Genomic DNA, 6,000 nt, shown 5'->3' with positions numbered 1-6,000 from the left:
TATCCTTACCCATGGCAGGCCACCAGTAGTAACGGGTGATGAGTTGCTGATAAATTGCCGGTAGTGGTTGTCGAACTGCAGGAATCTGTCATGATCCAGGACGGGGTTTCGCCCGTCCTGGTCAGACAGGGGGTTAATTGTTTCTGCCTCTCTCTGGCAGAGGGCGGCTATTTAATGCTCACTGGACCTAGGTCCGGTGTCAGTTATACTCCTGCCCTCGGCTGAGTTAAGTGACCTCTTGTATACGTGTGCCTTGTGCCTGATAACTTGTTGCTTGTTTGGTTATGATCCGGTTCTGTCCCTGTTACGAGTTCTGCCTGACCCTCTTCTGCTGCACCACCCTCTCGTGTATGACTCTCTGCTTGTGACTCGACTGCTCTCTGCTCGTCCCTTTGGTACCGCACCGCCCTCTTGTGTATGACCTTTAGCTTCGTCTGACCTCCCGTCTTATCCCTCCTGTACCTCATTTGCCCATACTGTGTATGACCTCCGGTTTGCCCGACTCTGAGTGTTCTACCTTCTCAGTAAGGACGCTAAGCCCTGCCCCCTTGCGGTCACATGACCGTAGGTCCTGTGCCTGCTTGCTAAAACTTCAGCGTTCAGGTCCTGTGCATCTGTACTTTCCAGCTGTTCCTGTCCCCAAGGCCCCTACAGTTCGGGTGAGTCCTTGTGCAGCGAAGGCTGTACGCCGGCGCTGTTAGGATCCTGACAGAATCACTGTATGGCTTTTAGCCCAGACGGACGAGGCCACTTGAGGACGGCAGACTTCTCTGAGTCCATCTTTAATCATGTGGAGGATACAATGTAACCAAGGAAGGGCAAAGAGGATTGTTCAAAGAGGTATTTCTCAAATTTGGCATAAAGCCTGTTCTCTCTGAGCCTTTGTAGGACCAGATGCACTTGCCTCCGGTGTGAGGCCAAGTCTGCAGAGAACATCCGAAAGTCGTCCAGGTAGACAATGACACAGGTATAGAGCAGATCACTGAAAATGTCATTAACAAATTTCTGAAAGACCGCGGGTGCATTGGTTAGGCCAAATGGCATTACCAGGTATTCCTAGTGGCCATCACGGGTGTTGAAGGCTGTTTTCCATTCGTCTCCTTCTCAGATTCGGATCAGGTTGTAGGCCGCCCTGAGATCCAATTTGGTGAAGATCTTGGCCCCTCGGAGATGATCAAACAGCTCTGAAATAGGAGGTAATGGATACCAGGATTTTACCATGATCTGGTTTAGACCCCGGTAGTCGATACAGGGCCGCAGGAATCCGTCCTTTTCCTTCATAAAGAAGAAGCCTGCTCCTGCCGGCGAAGATGACTTTTGGATAAATCCTCTTGCCAGGTTCTCTTGGATGTAGTCCAACATGGCCTGAGTCTCTGCTTGAGAAAGAGGATAAACTTTCTCACGAGGGGGAGATGTTCCAGGGAGAAGATCAATCGGACAGTCATACGACCTGTGTGGAGGTAGTCTCTCAGACTCTTTTTTTCCCAATGACATCAGAGAAGGACCAATAAGAGGAAGGTAACCCTGGCAAGGAAACTGGTTGGACTGGAGGCAAAATAGGTTGAATCAGGATTAGGCACTGATCCATGCAGCAATGTCTCCAATGCAGAACCTCACCTTTTCTCCAATTTAGGACCGGTTCATGCATCTGAAGCCATGGTATACCTAAAAGCAAGGGATGAGACAAACCAGGGTACACATAAAAGTGGATTCTTTCAGAATGCGTTAGACCTACCCAGAGTTCCACAGGCTAGGTCTGAAACGGGATGGGCTCGGACAGTGGTTTGCCATCTATGGTGGTCACCTGCAATGGATCAGTAAGACACTGGACTGGTAAGCGGTAACGATCCACAATCGCCTGCTGGATGAAGTTTCCTGCAGCTCCAGAATCCAGCAAAAAGTTCAGAGAATTTTATTGCTCCGAAGGACACGGAGACCGTGATTTGCAATGATGGAGAGGAAAGTTCTTTACTTAGGGTGGTCTCTCCAACCGAACCTAGGCATTGGAGTTTTCCGACCTCTTTGGACAGGTACGAATCAGGCGCTCAAGACTACCGCAGTAGAGACAACTTCCCTCTTTGCAACGCGCCTCCTGGAGGCAGTGGGCCAAACTTACATGATCAACCTCCATGGCCTCAGGGGAGGAAGACGAGGTAGCCGACTTAGGTGAAGCCCAGATGGTTGGGCCTTTTGTCTCATTTGAACTCCTTGGAACGTTCCTGAAAACGCAGATCTATTCGGGTTGCAAGGGATATCAGATCATCCAAGGTAGTAGGCCTGTCCCGTCCCTCCAGCTCACCCTTGATTCTTCCCAACAAACCCTCCCAGAAGGTAGCCAGCAAGGACTCATTGTTCCAGAATAATTCGGATGAGAGTGCGGAACCGAACAGCATACTGAGCCACCGTGAGTGTTCCTTGACGTAGGCAGAGCAGAGCTGAAGCTGTCGACGTGACATGGCCAGGTTCATCGAAGGTCCTGCGAAATGCTTTTAGAAAAGACTGAAGATCATTAACCAGAGGGTTCCCTCTCTCCCAAAGAGGGTTCAGAAAGGAGAGGGCCTTTCCGGTAAGGTGTGATATTATGAAGCCCACCATGACTCGGTTGGAAGCAAACATATGCCCCAGGATTTCGAAGTGCAGCGTGCACTGATTGATGAAACCCCAACACTGAGTGGGATCGCCATGGCAGCAGGTGGGGGCTGCCAGGCGAGAACCTTTACTTGCCATGCAGGTGGGTGCTTGGGTGATGGTAGACGAGTCGGTTGCAGTCAGGGACAGCAGGGAATCCATGCGGGTAGACAAGCTGCGAAGATAAGTCGTGATATTATCCTGTTGATCCCTTAGATGGGTCACCTGTTGACAAAGCTCCACAGTCAGAGACCTCTGGGATCCAGCGGGTTCCATGGCAGGAGCAATCTGTAACGAATGGAAGCGGAGGCACAGGTGATGAAGTTCACATTCGTTTTTTATTTTTTGAGTGGAACCTCGGTCCGGTGTAACTAGTGAGCCCCAGGTATCCATAGTAAGATCCCTCGAACAGGACCAGAGTGGAATCCCTGGGGGACACAGGTGCTACCTCCAGTTAGACCCTGGACATGTGGCAGCTGTCCCAGTGGGACAAACAGGTAAACAGATAATACAGATATGGTGGAGCTGACCGGCGGACACCAGGTATGAGAGAAGCTGGCTCTGGCGAGGGTAGTCAGGTTCCTGGTAGATGGGAAGCTGGCTCCAACAACTTTAGCGTCCAGGGGTTCGGATGGCGAGTGGCAGAACGGGATGGCACTTGAGTATATAGGTACACGAGTCGTCTTAAGATAGGTGAACAAGTGGTGACTGATATTCTGCAGAAACAAATAGTATAAGCAGAGTGCAAGTAGGAATGCTATAACAGCGCAGACAGAACAGGAACAGAACCGGAAATAGCAAGAGTAGATACTTGTTCCTCCGGCACCCTCCCTATGACGGAGGGGCGAGTAGTAGTAATCAGTGCGCTGCCATTGGTTAATTGAAATTTTCAAAAAATGTGCGCTGTGCCTTTAAGAGGCAGGAGGTAAGCGCGCTTCTGTCCTAAGCATTCTCCCTGGAGGCCTGCTGTCAGCGTGCCAGGATGTGGAGGAGAGAGAAACAGTAGAACACCGAGGGACAGACAGAGAGCGAAGATCCTGACAGGGACCTCACAGAGTTACAGGGGCAACCTCGTGAGCAGGAGCTGGTGAGGGACCAGAACTGGGAGCAGGGCCAGAAGCGGGTGTAACACTCGGGTTGAGCACCCGAGCATTTCAATATGGTCGACCCGAGCATTTTAGTGCCTGCCCATCACTAGTTGTGATGGCTCCGGAAGTGCCAACAGTCCAAAAACATGTTGATTTGCTGAGCTACAGCCTTTCAACAAGCTTTATTAGACTAGAGAACCAGAACAGGAAACTGGACATACAGTAAAAAGTCTGTTTGGGGTTCGGTAACGGACAATAGGTGTTCGGTAGGGCCCCAAACTTTCCTGTTCGAGTTCACTCATCCCTACTTCTGATATCACTGCACTAGGCCTTTCTGTGAGTATGTAGAGGTTTTCAGACTGCCCTCATCACCGGCGGCCACTGACAGAAAAGGGCCCCGTGCAAGAACAAGATATGGGCCCCCTTAACTCCTGGGCCCCTGTGCGGCCGCGCAGGTTGCACCAATATGTCCCCCCTTGGCCCTCATCCTCCCACAGGGCAGTTTTATGGGGAATAGATTGGTGCATTTGCCCCCATAGAGAATGGTTAGAGGCGCTCAGGCATCCGGCCTCATCATGCTGATCAGTGAAGATCCCAGTGGTCGGACCCCCAATCTATATTCTGAGGCTTCGGACCCCCAATCTATATTCTGAGGCTACCCCGTTCCCACTAATGATGGCAGACCATGCTGGTAATCTGGCAGCAGAGCAGTGCTTACACACTCTACAGCACACCGTGAGCAGGCCACTGCGCCTGAGGAAGCTGCTCTTATTCTATTGCACAGGAAGCTGTCGCCACAAAACCAATTTAGGAAGTTATCTAAGTGATGTCCTAATAAGCCAGTGATGTTGGATAACGAGAGGACACGAAGTATTAGAGCATGCTTCACTTCTAGAATGAGCACAGGAAGGCGGCAGCCCTTTATTGCAAGCGCCCACCTCACGGGCCTGACCACTGCCCAAAAACACTGCACCCAGCAGCCTCCACGTGTCTCCAGCTGTCTTCCGGGAAATCTTAGCATTATCGACTACAACTACCGGCGGCCAGTGCGGTACATGCGCATGCGTCATCACCTCTTCCCAATCCCCTGCGCGCTGTGGGATTTGTAGTTGTGAGCTGCCGCCTTCAGCATACTACAATGTGCTTGCCGGACTACATTTCCCGTCATGCCCTGCGGGCACCGTGTCGGAGGCGACAGTTCTGGCTAATGATCCCTAGCAGTGTCTGAGTCACGTGTGGCTTCCGCTGATCTGTTTTCCTGGGCACAGTGAGGGGCTCCCTCTGCCTCCGGTTTCCCTGGTTTTTCCCCGGTCTTGTTTTTTTTTTTTTTTTTTTTTAGTTTTTTTCCTTGCTTTTTCACCACGGATCTACCGTTTTACTACAGCTGATCTCTCCGGGTCCAAGCTTCCTATGAAAGTATGAGCGATAACGATGACATCGAGGTGGAAAGCGACGTGAGTGCACATCCTACTTCCCGTTCAAAGATGGCTCTCTGCTGGGTGCTGTGTGCTGCTCCTCTCCTCCGCAATTTAGGGTGTGTTCCCCTTTAAGGCCACAATGGTGGACAATTTGGGCCCCCGCAGTGGAGGAGTGAGCGTTATATAGGGCAGCCTAAATCCTAATATTAGAACCCCCCACCCCGGGGGTCCTGGGGAAACGCTGTCCTAGTCCGTATTTGTCAAAGTTTTGCTGCTATAAGAGAAAATGCTCAAAATATCTGGTCGGACCAGTTGTGTCTGTGGTATAAAGAGGTGACCGCAGAGAGGAGAGCGATGAGGTGACCGCAGAGAGGAGAGCGATGAGGTGACCGCAGAGAGGAGAGCGATGGGGTGACCGCAGACGGGAGAGCGATGAGGTGACGGGAGAGCGATGAGGTGACCGCAGACGGGAGAGCGATGAGGTGACCGCAGAGGGGAGAGCGATGAGGTGACCGCAGAGGGGAGAGCGATGAGGTGACCGCAGAGGGGAGAGCGATGAGGTGACCCCAGAGGGGAGAGCGATGAGGTGACCGCAGAGGGGAGAGCGATGGGGTGACCGCAGAGGGGAGAGCGATGGGGTGACCGCAGAGAGGAGAGCGATGGGGTGACCGCAGAGAGGAGAGCGATGGGGTGACCGCAGAGGGGAGAGCGATGGGGTGACCGCAGAGGGGAGAGCGATGGGGTGACCGCAGAGAGGAGAGCGATGGGGTGACCGCAGAGAGGAGAGCGATGGGGTGACCGCAGAGAGGAGAGCGATGGGGTGACCGCAGAGAGGAGAGCGATGGGGTGACCGCAGAGAGGAGAGC

The 6,000-nt window shown here is 52.4% G+C and overlaps 1 protein-coding gene across 1 annotated transcript in view; it reads left to right on the top strand.

Moving 5' to 3' along the window:
- Positions 1–4,803: 4,803 nt before the first annotated feature.
- Positions 4,804–6,000, top strand: part of MAX (MYC associated factor X) — a 75,994-nt gene continuing 74,797 nt past the window's right edge. Inside the window, exon 1 of the mRNA XM_073552267.1 lies at positions 4,804–5,170. The gene's annotated coding sequence lies outside the window, so the exon portion shown is untranslated. The remainder of the gene's footprint in view (positions 5,171–6,000) is intronic.

Source organism: Dendrobates tinctorius, unplaced genomic scaffold (genome assembly GCF_039654945.1).
Source record: "Dendrobates tinctorius isolate UK_male_01 unplaced genomic scaffold, ASM3965494v1 ptg000189l, whole genome shotgun sequence".
NCBI classification, from domain to species: domain Eukaryota; kingdom Metazoa; phylum Chordata; class Amphibia; order Anura; family Dendrobatidae; genus Dendrobates; species Dendrobates tinctorius.
Note: the sequence above shows the minus strand (reverse complement) of the source record. Positions and strands in the feature narration are given on the sequence as shown.